The 15,054-nt window shown below is 33.2% G+C and overlaps 2 pseudogenes; both read left to right on the top strand.

Moving 5' to 3' along the window:
- The first annotated feature begins 1,114 nt into the window (after positions 1-1,114).
- On the top strand, positions 1,115-1,675 carry LOC149536041 (delta(7)-sterol-C5(6)-desaturase pseudogene; annotated as a pseudogene).
- A 494-nt stretch (positions 1,676-2,169) lies between these two features.
- On the top strand, positions 2,170-2,834 carry LOC149536042 (large ribosomal subunit protein eL8y pseudogene; annotated as a pseudogene).
- Positions 2,835-15,054: the final 12,220 nt, after the last annotated feature.

Below are 15,054 nucleotides of genomic sequence, written 5' to 3' on the forward strand. Positions count from 1 at the left end.
GAAATAAATTTACAATAAAAGTAAAATAAATAAAATATCTTCTATCCTAAGTCTTTACCTAGCAAACTTTTTAACTTAACTCTCCATCCCCTAAAGTCTTCATCTACCCATTCCACTTGAATCCAAAAGTGCATGGGAAACTGCACACATCATTGTTTGATCGATATGAGATAGAGATGGGCAGTTAAGAGGAGGACATTTCTTCTGTTTCATGGCACCATTGGGTTTAATTTGCCAATATTTAATGGTCTTAGTCGATGCAAAGTTTATTTGTTCAAAATTGAAACACATGTGGGAGAAGGGAATTTTTTTTAAACACAAAAGTCAAACTTAACTTGAATGAAATTTGCAAACATTCAAAACATTAATATCCCCTGTCCATACGAATTCATTTTCCCAGCAACTTGATTTGATGGATGGGACCACGGGCGGCCTCCTTGATGCGATTTGCAGTCTTTGGGTTTTGTGAAGTGCTGGTCGGCTAGGGTCAAAAGGTGGGTGGCTTAGATATGGGAGGAAAGTCTTTTAAATATCCCCCTCCAACATGTCACCTTTAACCTTCTTGAAGATCATCATCCTCAGCTAGCGTGCAAGTCCAAATCAACATATTATGTGCTTGGGTAGTGAGCCAAAAGACCCTTGGAAAGCACCATGTTTGGGTGGCTAGGGTAGTTGTAAGAAATCAATGTGTCTGATGGAGTGGCAGTCGATTGGAACGAAGGACAATGAAGTCAATCAAGGAACGGGCAGCGACTCGATGCAAATATGTTGCATCGTAGCCGGTGCTATAGTTTTGTAGTGTTGCGGGATGTCGTTTCCAAATAAAAGCCTCCTAGTTTAGTCATATCCTGTGCTTGGCTGGTCTTGTCAGCTTAGAAATTGCGACCTCATGCTATTCTTTCAAAAGCCAGTAGGCTTAGATTCACATCATTCTTTCTCAAGATTTGATCGACCTTGATCATACCCAAATAGCTAGTCATGAAGGGATTTCAAAGATTTAATTTAGGTTTCCTTGTTTTCGTACTGTTCTGCTTATCTTTTTTGGATTCTTTGGCTGCATCTCAGTCTGCAAGTGTAAATGCTTCTTCATCCGACGTGAAATTTTGGATCGTAAATGGCAAGCGGAGTTCTAAAATACTTGCAGATGTTTGTGGAAGAGATAGATTGGTATAATAGATTGGTGTTGGACTCACTTTTTCCAAGGTACATTTGGTCACCATGGCCTAAAGTTTTACAGACATGGTTGCACAATTACATTGCTGGGATTATTGTTTATTTCGCAAGCGCAGGCCTCTGGTGCTTTTATATATATTACTGGAATCGCAATGCTTATTTCACCACAGAGGATATACCTTCAAAAGAACCCATCTTCTTGCAGATAATGGTCTCTATGAAGGCCATGCCTTTGTATACTGCTCTTCCTACATTGTCAGAATATATGATTGAACATGGTTGGACAAAGTGTTATGCTCGTGTAAGTGATGTTGGTTGGCCTGCTTATATTGCATTGACTGCTTTATACTCAATAATGGTGGAGTTTGGGATTTATTGGATGCACAGAGAGTTGCATGACATAAAACCTTTGTACAAGCATCTTCATGCAACTCATCACATCTACAACAAGCAAAATACTTTATCACCTTTTGCAGAAGTGGTAAAATTATTTGCAAATTGAACCCAATGAATGAGGAAACATAGAATATAGTCTTGTTCAGTAAGTAAGATCAAGCGAGGAATACCCAGTCAGAGAATTGACACTTAGCTATTTAAGTATGGTTTAGACCTAGATTTATATAATTCAAAGAATTGTTTTTAAAGGACATGCCTTTTTAATATTCCTACATGAGAGATGGATAATCCATTATGTTTGTGGGCATGTGAACATCCCATTCAAATGGTGTCATTTTGGCTCAACACTTGGGTTTGTGGGAGATGAACGATTGGAAAAGCACTGAAGGTATTTATAAAGAAGGGGAGATATTATGTCAGAAATATTATCATTACAATTTTTATCACTAGCTAGGGCCGCTATGAACTTATCGACAGCCAAATGTATGCTCATTTGTTAGTTTCCCATGTCTATAAGTCATGTTTTGACCTCCATTCATAGCGCCCATCATCTTTGACATGAGGTGCAATAGTTCAATGAATAATGAGGTGCGAGGATGAATGCAGGCACCAAAGAGAGGGGTGAAGCCAGCGGCGCCTATGAAGAAGAAGGTGGCCAAAGTGGTCAATCCTTTGTTGAGAAGCATCCCAAGCAGTTTGGTATCGGAGGAGCACTGCCGCCCAAGAAGGATCTACACCGCTTTGTCAAATGGCCCAAGATAATCCGCATCCAATGGCAGCACCACATTCTCAAGCAACGCCTCAAGTCCCACCCCCTCGCTCTTAACCAGTTCACCAAGACTCTCGACAAGAATCTCACACAAACCTGTTTAAGACACTTTTAAAATACAGACCATAAGACAAATCTGCAAAAAAAAAAAAAAAAAAAAGAAGGAAAGACTTTTGAAGAAGGCACAGTCAGAGACAGAAGGAAAGCCAATTGAAGTCAAGAAGCCATTGTTGTGAAATATGGTATCAATCACGTAACTTACCTTATTGAATAGAGTAAAGCTCAATTGGTTGTAATTGCACACGACGTTGATCCCATAGAGCTTGTAGTGTGGCTTCCTGCACTTTGTAGGAAAATGAACATTCCTTACTATGTTGTTAAGGGGAAAGCACGACTTGGAACTATTGTTCACATGTCCAAAAAACTTGGTCAGCATTTCATTTTGGCACCAGTGAGAAAGCGTGTACCCATGTTTAAAGGGACTTCAATTTATTAAAACTCCACTTAATTTCCCCCATCTTTCCACTCCTAGTGCATGCAATACGGGGGTTTACTACATGTTAACGATGTGGGGCAGGTCTGCGCACCTCTGACATTGTATTGGGGCAGCGCGCATTGCCTTGAGGTCTGCGTAGAGCGCCTTGGGGTGTGGGTCAGGTAGGAGGCCAAGGGGCCAAGGAAATAGGTAGATCCTAGGCTAGTTGTAAATTAGCCTACCTAATAGCTTTGTCAATATGTTTTGGTGTGTGTTAGTAAGATTTAGTTATATTTAACTTTGGATTAGTATTAGTGATAAGTTAGTAATAATGGTAGGATAGTTAGGATTTATTTGATGATAGTTTATCTATTTAAAGTTTTAAATTATTTAGTTTTTATTCATTTATTAAGTAGTTTGATTTATATATTAGTTGGTTATTATTTTAAGTGGGTTGTGTGGGTTAGAAGTTATTAGTTAGTGTTAGTATTAGTTAATAGTGTGATGATAGTTGTTAGCCTAGTTAATAAAGTCGTGTCAATATTTGATAATTTTAAACTTGAATTTTATTAAAGTGTATTTAGTTAAGTTGTGTTCAATGTACATGTTTTGTTAATGTTAGTTAATTAGTACCTTAAAAATATATATATGTATATGTAATAAATTCCTTTTTCGATTATATTGTCCTGGTTAAAATTTTAATTAGTATTATTTTATTTTAATTTTAGTATGATAGATTAAAGAAAGGTTGCAAATTATAGATCGTTAGTTGTAGTGATTGAATTAGATTAATTGAAAATGATATTATGTTTCATTTATTTTATCATTGAGTTGTATCTTATTTTAGTTATAATGTTATTATTTAGATGTGTTAATTTAAATAGATTATAGTTTTAACAAAATCGTTAGTAAAATAAGGTTGTAATTATAGTTAAGAGTTTTGAACAAACTTTTGAAATATAAGTAATCAAAGGTGTGAGATTTAAGTTATAAATTGGAAATTAGAATTCAATTTATGTTTTGAGAATGTTATAGTTATATTAAAGTATATTATGATCTCTTTGAGAAATCAAAATTTTATTGAACACAATCACCTTAAGGGAAAACTAAATTAAGAACCCTAAAACAACTATGAATCACGAAAGTGGATCAATCAAACAACCTAGAAGTCAAAGAGAAAGTGTTTCTCAACATCTCTAGAAGAAGTCAGATTTGGGCTAAACCGATCACTCGTAGAAGCATTGTAGTTAGTACGTAAGATCAATCATAGTTGAGCGACATGGTCATTAGACCTCCATCTTATTTCAATTCTTGATACCTGTGATGTATTTGGGGAAAACTAAGATTCCTTATTTTCTCAGAGACCTTGGTATGGTCACATTATGTTAGCAATTTAAATTTTTGTGAGTAATTGGATTTATTTCCTCATTTGCCTAATTTCTTATTTTGGTACTCTTAATGTTCTTCCTTTTTGCCGACAGTGTGATGTGGGGCTGTTTAGCCAACTGTATTATTGACGATTCTATTTTGCCTCTTGGTTATGTCTTTATTTCTTGATTAAAATTTTACTATTGTGGCCACTCTTTATTTCTTTGATTTTTGACTTTTGAGTTGGATGTTTCATCCTTGATGTCGAATTTAAATTGTGAGGCACTTTCTTTTAAATTTTGTTGGCAAATGACATATGATGGGCCTACAAAAAGGGATTCCTGACGATTAAGTGGATGTTAACATTAGGGTTGGGGATTACTAGTGAAAAATATTCGTGCCCCACCCTCTCCAGAACTTTGAGTATAGGACTAGCATAGCATGAACATTTTAGTTGAGTGACTTCCAGGAGGAAGCCAAAGGCTAGTGGGGGAGGATGTAAGGTCCCTCCTCACATGTACTTTTTAAATATGAATTCCCTTGTTAAATTGTTGTAGGCGATTAGAATGGATATGAAATAATGTTTTATGGTTTAGATGTCCTAATAAGAATTGAGATCCTAATACATTAATGTTTTAAATAATTAAGTAATTCAAGAACAAACTACATTGTCTCGACTGTTCAAACAATAAATTTGCACTAACAATAATACAAGGTGTTTCACTTAATGATGATGTTATTGATTTTGTGACCTTAATGACTATTCTTGTATTTAGTCTGAATTAATGAATAAGTTTTATGTCATATTGATTATGTAATTACTGATGATTAAATGTGAGTAGAAATGAATTAAATAGTTAAGTAATTGAAGCATTATGTTCTGAGTTGCTCCGATCCATCGTAGCATAGTGATACATTACTGTTATTTTGATACTCACGAATCGAGATGTCGAGACATTATCTAATGCTTGAACATATTTGATTATTTCATGGTGTGTTATGTTACTTTTAGATATTTGATATTCATCATTTAAGGTTTTATGTATATGTATGTTGATGAATTAAGTAAAATGTAGGATTAACACATTGATTTTGGAATCTTTATGATTAAGGATATAAGTAGGATGAAAGAAACCCTGATTGATGTATGTTTAAATTTATGTGAATTTCTTATATGTATATATACATATGTACATGTGATTTTACGGGACTACTGATGTGTGCAATGAGTGTGCAGATATTTTAGCCGAGAAACCTGACGGAGGAATAGAACTGATCTCTATGTGCTAATCTTGGAAACCTTTTTGTTCATAATTAAATTAATTGTGAGATGTATGTATGTATATTTTTATGATCGGTAAAAGTTAATGTTCGTAACTGTGTTCTTATAGTGTCACTTGACGCTCGTGAATTTGCTTATGTTCTTCAGCGTGCTAGTTAGGGTTAGTTGTGTAACCTTTGGACCTAAGTCAGATTCAGTTAGTGTCTTTTTGCTAATTGGGTTCTTAATTGAATTTAGTCACCCTTAATCTGGATTAGTGCTTAATCTCCTTTTTAGAGTTGTTAGTTGGTCCTAATTATTTCCTAGCTTTTGGCTTTAAAACATGAAATAATTATGCCCAAGGGGTATGGGTATGGGTTGGGGGTCTTTTCCAACCCCTAAGCCCCTTTTGTTGACTTTTGAGATCACTCAAAAAGTCTCATTTTACCTTTGTGCGAAAATTGCAAGTGGTTACCATGAGTTGCCTTACCTCACCTCCACTTAGTGTTTAACCATAGTGTGGCTTGAGTTAGGAGCTTCTAGATTTGTAGGTGGGTGGGAGAAGTTATGGTCTTTTTGGTGGTTGATTTTGAGGCCTTTTTAGAGGCCCTTCTTGGAGTAGTTTAAGGGTTACCCAATCTCTACATTTAGAGAGGAGTTCTTGAAGATTGAAGGAAGAAAGTGGAAACTCTACTCAAATTTGTTCATTGCCATTACCTATTTGTGAAGGTAGGAAATTCTCATCTCCCTTATTCAGTTTTCATATTTGTTTCATGCTTATGCTACTTTGTTGTTGTTTCAATGTTTGTATGTTTGTGGGTATGTTGGGAAGATTTGAAAACCATGTTATTTTGGATGATTTCCTTTCATGTTTATGTTTGCAATTTTGAGACTTTTCTTGCATGGGTGTTTTGGTATGACTCACCCTTGGAGAGGGCAGAAGTGACCAATTTTGGGAAAGGTTTGTTTAGTTGGACTCCAACCAGTGTAGAGTCTCTTCTTAGGATGAGAAGAGGGAGAGAGGGTAGGGTGTTATGGGCCCCTACCCGTCAGCACAAACCTCATATGAGTATGGCATTTTTAAATGGTAGAACGGAAGTTCTTGGTTAATAGCCCTGATTGGGCATCTAATTTGGTGTTGTGATTGACTTCTCCTAGTTGCAAGAATCCACCTTTCCCTAGTGTTGATTCATTATAGATCTTGTTGTGAAAACCTTGTATGAATATGTATGTTTGAATTGTTTTTGGTCACCTGATCAGATTTTGTTCCCTCCACGGTTCTTAGAAATGTGTTGCAGAAATTGATATGGAACCCTTGATGAGGGTCATAAAGGAAATTCAATTACATTATTGTAAATTTTGGGATTTGAATCCTATGTATTTTGTATTTCAAAACCTTGTTGTAATGGCAACGAAGCCGAGTTTTCTTATTGGTTCTTTCCCGGTGGAGCCTTTGAACTAGGTAGATTTATAGAAAAAGTGATTGAGTAAATATTCTTGCATTGAGTCTTATAGTTTTGTTTTCAGTTTTGCAAATGTTACTTAAAAATTAGATGTGATGGTGTTACCTTATTGCACATTTTTATGATTGGTAATCACATTCGTTTAATTTAGATTAATCATAGAACATGTTGATATATATACTTAGCTATGAAATTTTAAGTTTAAAATATAATAAGAAAATACTTATGTATTACATTTAATCCTTTTATCACCTTAAAATAAATAAATTTGTTAATGTGTTTTTGCCCTGTATTTTTGGGCATGACATACATCATACAAGGTAAAATTGTCAAAATTGGATAGTTTTGACTACAAAAAACAAGATGAAATATCATTGAAGAAAAAGAAACAAGATTAATCAAGTACACAGAGAAATCTTACAAATTTACTCATTACATAATTCTTCTTTTATCTACCTAAATAATAGCCAATGATTTTATTTTTCTTGTTTCAAAAAGTGTACATGCATGGCCAGGTAAATCTTTGAAACTATGTCTTAATTAGCCATTTCGCTTGGTTTCATTGAAGGAAACTATTATCAAGTAGCTATTTTCATTTTAATATATATCATAAAGCTTTATCACTCTTGAATTTCTCTAGGGCTCATGAATTTTGGGATCACCTTGTTTAGTTAGGATTTTCCTTGTTTTACTATTGCTTACTTTCAAGATGTTGTAATTCTTTTTAACACTCTTTGCTACTTGATGTTAAATGCCTCAATATTTCACAAAATATTAAAAATAAAGGCAAATTATTACATTATACCAAACTCATACTTAAGTGTATTAGGAAAGCAACAGTGCGGATATACCTTCATAATGTCAATTTATGGGTGAAATAATAAAGAGTTCAAATCTACTTCAGAACATTGAGATAAGAAAAAGAAACAAGAACATAGAAAATCCAATGCACATAATATAAATAAAGGAGACCATATTTAACCTAGGAAACCCTTTCAAGGAAAACCCAAGAGCCAAGAACCCAAGCAAATTCTTTGTATTGTGGTATATACAATGAACTATGGATTCTTACATAGGCTCAGATTATGTTACAATCAACTTGAAATTACACCCTTGTTATGTCCAACAAGACATATAGTAATTTATACACACTACAATTTGTTACGAAATCCAATGCATTAACTACCACAAAACAAAACAATTACTAAAAACCTTATTCACTCCTCCAACAATGTTCTGGACAGTTACTCCCTTCAGCCTTAGGTCACTCCCTTCAACATCACATTAGTCCATTTAGATTTGGTCACTCTTCTTGGCTTTAGAAACTCCCTTTGACATTGAGTCACTCCCTTCAGCCTCGAACACTCCCTTTGTCATCTAGACATTCTATTCATCTCTAAACACTCTCTTCAGTCTTGGATACTCCCTTGAGTTCCTAGACACTCCCTTTAGCCTCAAACTCTTCCTTCAGCATATGGACACTCTCTTTTGCCTCTAGATACTCCCTTCATCCTCTGAAACTCCCTTCTACCTTAGAAAATCCCTTCGTCCTCTAGACACTCCCTTTGGCCCTTCAGAGTAATAACTTCTACTTTACTTCTTCACCATACATGAGATTGATTATCTATCCAAGAAGTTGCATGCCCAAACACTCCACTGTTAGCCTACTTCACCATTAGACAAGTTTCACATCGTGTGATATCTCACTGTATGGTGACACACACTATATGATGGTCTTACCATTGAGTATTATATGTGCTTCAGCATACCCAAGAATCTCCCACTTGATGAAGTAGGTACTCACATGGACATGAAGTTACATAACATGACCATGTACACTGTTCAAACTAAATTTTTCTCATTTTGATGCCTCCAAGGTATATAACATGAATTCAAAATCAACAACATATACAACCTATAACTTACAGTCTCGAGCCTCAAAGCCAATCTCCCACATATAGACTAAGAACTACACAAGTAAAGTCAATATGATATGAATCCATTTAAAAACATAACCATAGTTTCTAAATATTTATGAGCACATGTAACTAATCATTCCATGCAAACTCCAAATGCAACATTGCAATTTCAAAAAGTATCCAGAAAACAATCAATATATTCAATATATAGAAACTAAACCAAGATCAATGTCAAAATTCCAACCATAGCCTCAGGAACATAAACATGACAACATGGCCTAAAAAATCTCAACCAAAGAGATAACATGCTCCAAATGACCATACCATAATCTACACCTTTATCAAAGACTTTGTTGAGCTTTCAATATGTCAACATCTTCAGTCACATGAAGATTAGCATCTTTAAATAGTACTTTAGCAAATATGAAAAGATCATTTTGCAACATTTGAATCGCATGCCTTCAACATCTACAATACTAATGAAGATCATTCACTACCTCATTGCCAACAACTCTTGATAAATTTTGGTGACAACTCCCACTAAATTATGGTGTCACATCACACATAGAATCTACCTCACTACCAAAAACTCTCACTCTACAATAGTGTCGAGTCACACATGACATCATGACAAACATCTTCCACATGAAGATTGAATTACACTAACTAGTCATCATCATGATTGATTAGAAAAAGCATCATTGATTGCAACTTCATCATCACTCTAAGAAGGCTAAGAATTAGAAGAAATCTCCATTTTCTTATTCTTCTTCTTTTTGTAATCCTTTCGGATATGACTAGTCCACCTGCAGTTCCAACACTTCACTTTGGACTTCTTTCTAGAATATTCAAGCTTCATGTTATTCTTGCCTTTGTCCTTCAATATGACTCAAATAGTGAGAGCCTCTTTAGCCACCTCAAAATGTTTCCTTGACATCTCCTTTGATAGAAGTGCAGAAACTACTTTATCCATTTTAAACTAGGTGGTAGTACTTCCAATGATCATCACACGATGATCCTATGAACCAAGGAACAAGCACAACATTAACATGCAATGCTCTTATTCACTAACGAACAAACCAAAAAATGTTAGTTATGCAATTACCAAATTGAATGCATTGAAATGATTTGTCACAATTGTTCTCTATCCATCTTTAGAGAGTACAACTTATATCTCAAGAAGATATTTTTTTACCAAGTATTGTCCCTAATAAATATCTCCCAACTTCTTTCACAAAGAATGTGCAGCTTTCTCCTTATAAATGTTCAACAGAACAGAATTCGCAAGACACAACCTTATCAATCATCTAGCCTTTCGATCTATTGGATCCCAATCTTCCAGCCTCATGCTTCAAGGCTTGTTGCCAAAAATAGCAATCCCTAGACCTCAGTTAACCAACATATCTTCAACTTTAAGTTTCCACAACTCAAAGTTTGTGTTGTTGAAATTTTCAATGTATATTCTCCCTAAAACTCCTGACATCTCAACTTCTAGATGAATACTTTGCAAACTCCCACTAGAACCAAATTGACACAAATGACCAACCTTGCTGAACAAGGATAAAACAAAATGGTTTGGATCTAATGCCACTTGTTAGGAAAGCTATTCATGGAAATTTCTTCCTAATGCGAATTTATAGGAGAAATCATAGAGAAAATCTACTTCAAAATATTAAGATTAACAAAAGAAACAAGAACATAGAAAATATGATGCACACAAGATATACAAAGGAGACCATATTTGACGTGGGAAACCCTTTTGGGAAAACCCATCACCCAAGAACTTGAGAAAATTCTTTGTATTAAAATAATTAATATTACATACAATGAACTACAAATTCTTACATAGGCTCACGGGCTCAGATTTTGTTACAATCAACATGATATTATGCCCTTGCAAGTCCAACAAAACATGCAGCAATTTATACACATTGCAATTTGTTGTAAAATTCAATGCATTAACTATCACAAAAAAAAAAATGGTTAATGGTAGCCTTAGTCACTCCTCCACTAATTGTCCTAATAGTCACTCCCTTCAACCTTGAGTCAGTCCCTTTGGCCTTGGAAGCTCCCTTCTCCATCCAGACACTCCCTTTGCCTCTAGAAAATCCCTTCAGCCTTTGACACTCCCTTCAACATCTCGATACTCCCTTCGACCTTTAACACTTCCTTTGGCCTCTAACACTCCTTTCACCTTCAAGCACTTCCTTTGGCCTCAAGAGTTTCCCTTCATCCCTTCAGTGTAACAACTTCATTGTACTTCACCATGCACAATATTTAGTGCATGTCCAAGAAACTAACATGCCCATACTCTATCATGGGCCTTCTTCGCTATTGGGCTAGTCCTCCACCGTACAATATCTTAGTATAAGGTGGTCTCACCGTTGAGTACCGCATGTTCTTTGACACACTAAATAAAGAAAAACCATCTTCTATGATCTGGTGGTGAGGTGAAAATTACATGACAGTGATCCCCATTATAGTCAAAGTATTCTTCCCTAGCCTATACAAATCCAATGCTAAACACCTCAACTAAGTTTGGACAAGTCTATGGCTGATTTTATTGTAAGGTTGTATAAATATTCTTAGATTGTTGTTGATTGTTCCCCAAATCAAGAATAGCATGCCAAGCATATAGCATTTTTTTTTAATATCCAATTTCCCTTTGATGTTGTTAAGAGAGTTGCAATCAATTACATACTTTTGTGAGATGACCCAAAATATTAACACATCACCAGAGTCATCTCAGTCATCATTGCAAAAAAAGGGATGCAAAAGTACATTATTTTGAACTCAACCACCAACGTAAAATATAGTCAGATCCAACAATAAGCGACTGTAATGACCAAATGTAACACCCCACTTGGGAACCCAAAAGAAATAAACCTAATATGTTACAAAGTTTACTGGACTTTCTTTTTTAGGTTTAAATAACATCAAAGTAATAATAATGTGAAAGCAATATATACATACACATCAACAACACATAATCAATTATAAATACAGTTTCAATTCCTTAAGGATTCCTTCACATTGAGTCACATTTAATAAAATTTTATTAATAATTTTAAGTCTCAATTACAATGTCCATAATCATAAAATGAATAAACACATACATAGTCATATACAAAAATGAATAAGTACAACTAATAATATGAAAGCGCATCTAATGAATAACATTTGTTACACATGTCATAGGATATGTGAAAATAGATACAAGTACATCAATATACAACATAATATCTCATAGGATCTCAAAACACGTTAACATAGATACATCAAATGAATAGAAGTCTTGAAGATAAGAGGAAGAATGATAATGGTACCACTGTATCAAGGAGAATCCAACATCTATTAATCTGAGGGGGACCCAAATGGTAAGAATACACTATCTCCCAACCACGTGGTCACCTAATCAAGCTCCCACTATCATCGTGTAGAGAGATAATGTACGATCCACACACAGATAATCAAATCATAAAATAATCCTAGGCAAGGAAGCTTGATAGCCGAGACTACCTCAAGGGTAACACAAACTACTCAAGAGGAAGAGATAATTGAAATCAAAAGGACACTCATTTCAATACTAACATCTCATATCAAGTCAACATACAAATACCAAGACCAAAAATATACAACCATTTTGAAATCAATTTCAAGTGTCATAAGTACAATGACCAACAAATAATAATTTTTATCAATAAAAGTAAACTACTAATCACTAACTCCAACAATAAAAACACCACCAATGAATAATTGATCATTCATCAATTAAAGTCAACTGCCAAGAATAAATGACATCCAATCAATGAGTAACAACTCCTAATAAATGCACCATGAAAAGTAATATCCAACAAGTACACCACTACAGGAAAATATAAAAAACCATGAAGAAGACTCAAGCTACATACTATGGAGTCATCACATGAGCCAACTCTAAGGTTACCCTGGTAGTTTCTCAAGACCCCAACCCCATAGTGACTCTATGAAAAACTAGGATACCCTCTCATGAAGATGAGAAAACTAGTCATATCTCTCAAGGTATCATCTCTATCTCATTCCTAGTCTATACAAGCACTCAAGGCATGGACGAGGAAAAATCTCCAACTTATCTTTTTAATGTATCTCAAGGAAAGGGCTAGGCAAGGTACTTTAATTATTATGTTATCACTTGTTACACAACTTACAATGAGTTACCCTGGTAGTCACTTTGGGCCCCGTCCCCCATTGCAAGTCACTCCCATAGACATGCACATAGACTACCTTCCCAAAAATCATAAACCACAATAGTGTCCCATACCACAAGAGTAATATTGATCAAATTTGGTTCCTTAACAAGCAACCCAAAAAATAACATTGGTTCTCGAAATCCAAGTTCTCATAAATGCTCAAAAGCATTAAGCTCATAAAACATAAATCTCAATTCAAATAATAAAGTTCATCATTAGATCCAATCAAATAATCATAAAAGAAATCTCAAAAATGCCTCTAGTTTACATCCTAACTTGGCCAAATAAACAACACAAAGAAAAAATGCAAGACTATAAATAGAATATTAGAAAACACATAGTTTTTAGCCACATGATTTAATTCCGTCAATTTCTTTTGTTTAATTTGGGTCATAAGGATGTGTTTAGAAATAAACGAAGAATATACATGTTAATATAAATTTTTATACTAATATACTTATTTAAAACAATAAGTATTTAAATATCCAATCGTTTGTGCATATAAAATATCATGCAATATTATCATATTATTAATTTAAATAATCTTAAATCATAAATAATTTAATTAATAACATAAATGTATATTATTATATTTAAATATTGATATTAATTTCAATTTCTAAAATATTAATATGACTTTTATTTAAGTCTATTATTAATATTTACTTTTCCTTTAATTCATAATGCAACTAGAGATAAAATTATAAATTTAATTTAATTATTTATAATTTCTCTCATAAAGTCAAATAATTGTTAACTAAATGATTACAAAATGAACTCTACCACAACTTCTCTTAAAATATAATAAAATTATAAATATTTATTTATTAACTTCCCTCTTGCATTAATAATTGTATTTATATACAACTAAGAGTTTAATTAGACTTAAATATTCACTAATACTAACAATCACTTTATAACTAAATGGATAATATTTATTTAATTTTAGAAATTAATAAATTATTATTATTATTTTAAATAAATAAATCTAAAAATTAAATTATTTAAAATAAAAATACACATGCAATTAGAATTTTCACGTCTTTGATCTCTCAAATCATGCAATCATACTATACTTAATTTTCTATTTTTAGCATTTTTGTTTTCACATGCAACCATACTAACCTTCCTATTTTTAGCATATTTGTTTCACATGCATGCAACCATACTATACTTAGCTTTCTATTTTTAGCATGTTTGTTTTCACATGCATGCAGCCATACTATACTTAGTTTATTTTTCCAATAAATTTCGTAATTAAATTATTTTAGATGTAAGAAGAATATTCATCTATATTTAGAAAATTCATAATAATCACACAGTTCTAATGACAAATTTAAAGTTGAAACCCTAACTATTCAATTTATTAGTTTCTTCCAAATTTTCATAATCTAATATTCCCTATATTATCTAAAAGGGTTTAAAAGAATACATTCATAATAATTTTCTATAGTTTTTCTATAATTTTTCCCAGTCAAGTTTTCTTGATTAATAAGTTTTATTTTTCAAAATCTACAACATAATTCTTTATTCAACAATCACTACAGTAAATTAATAATCAATATGCAAACACCCAAGAAGACACAAAGTAGACAGATTTTTTAATAAAATTCTACAATGGGTTTTCAAACCTTACCTCAAAACCACATCTAAAATCTAAGACAATCTATGAATGCATGCAAATCCAAACCCTCCAAAACTTTCAACAATTTTTTTGATCCAGTTCCAAATTTTACTCCTCAAAACCTACGTAATTGCAAAATGAGCTCTAGATCTTTGATAAATAGTTCTCCCATAAATTGGGGCTCTAATTGTGCAATCATGAGAGGGAACTCACTAATCCATTATTGTTTATTACTTTATTACTTTTTACCTTTTCATAAAAAACTATTTTAGATATTTAATTACAAAATATCTTAATTTAAATAATTAGCTTTCTCTCTTTAATTAATTTTTAAAGTGTTTTTAATAATATATTTATTAATTTAATTAATAACATTA

The sequence above is a fragment of the Cupressus sempervirens genome, chromosome 10, assembly GCF_028749045.1.
Source record: "Cupressus sempervirens isolate cs-2001-9-10 chromosome 10, ASM2874904v1, whole genome shotgun sequence".
NCBI lineage: Eukaryota > Viridiplantae > Streptophyta > Pinopsida > Cupressales > Cupressaceae > Cupressus > Cupressus sempervirens.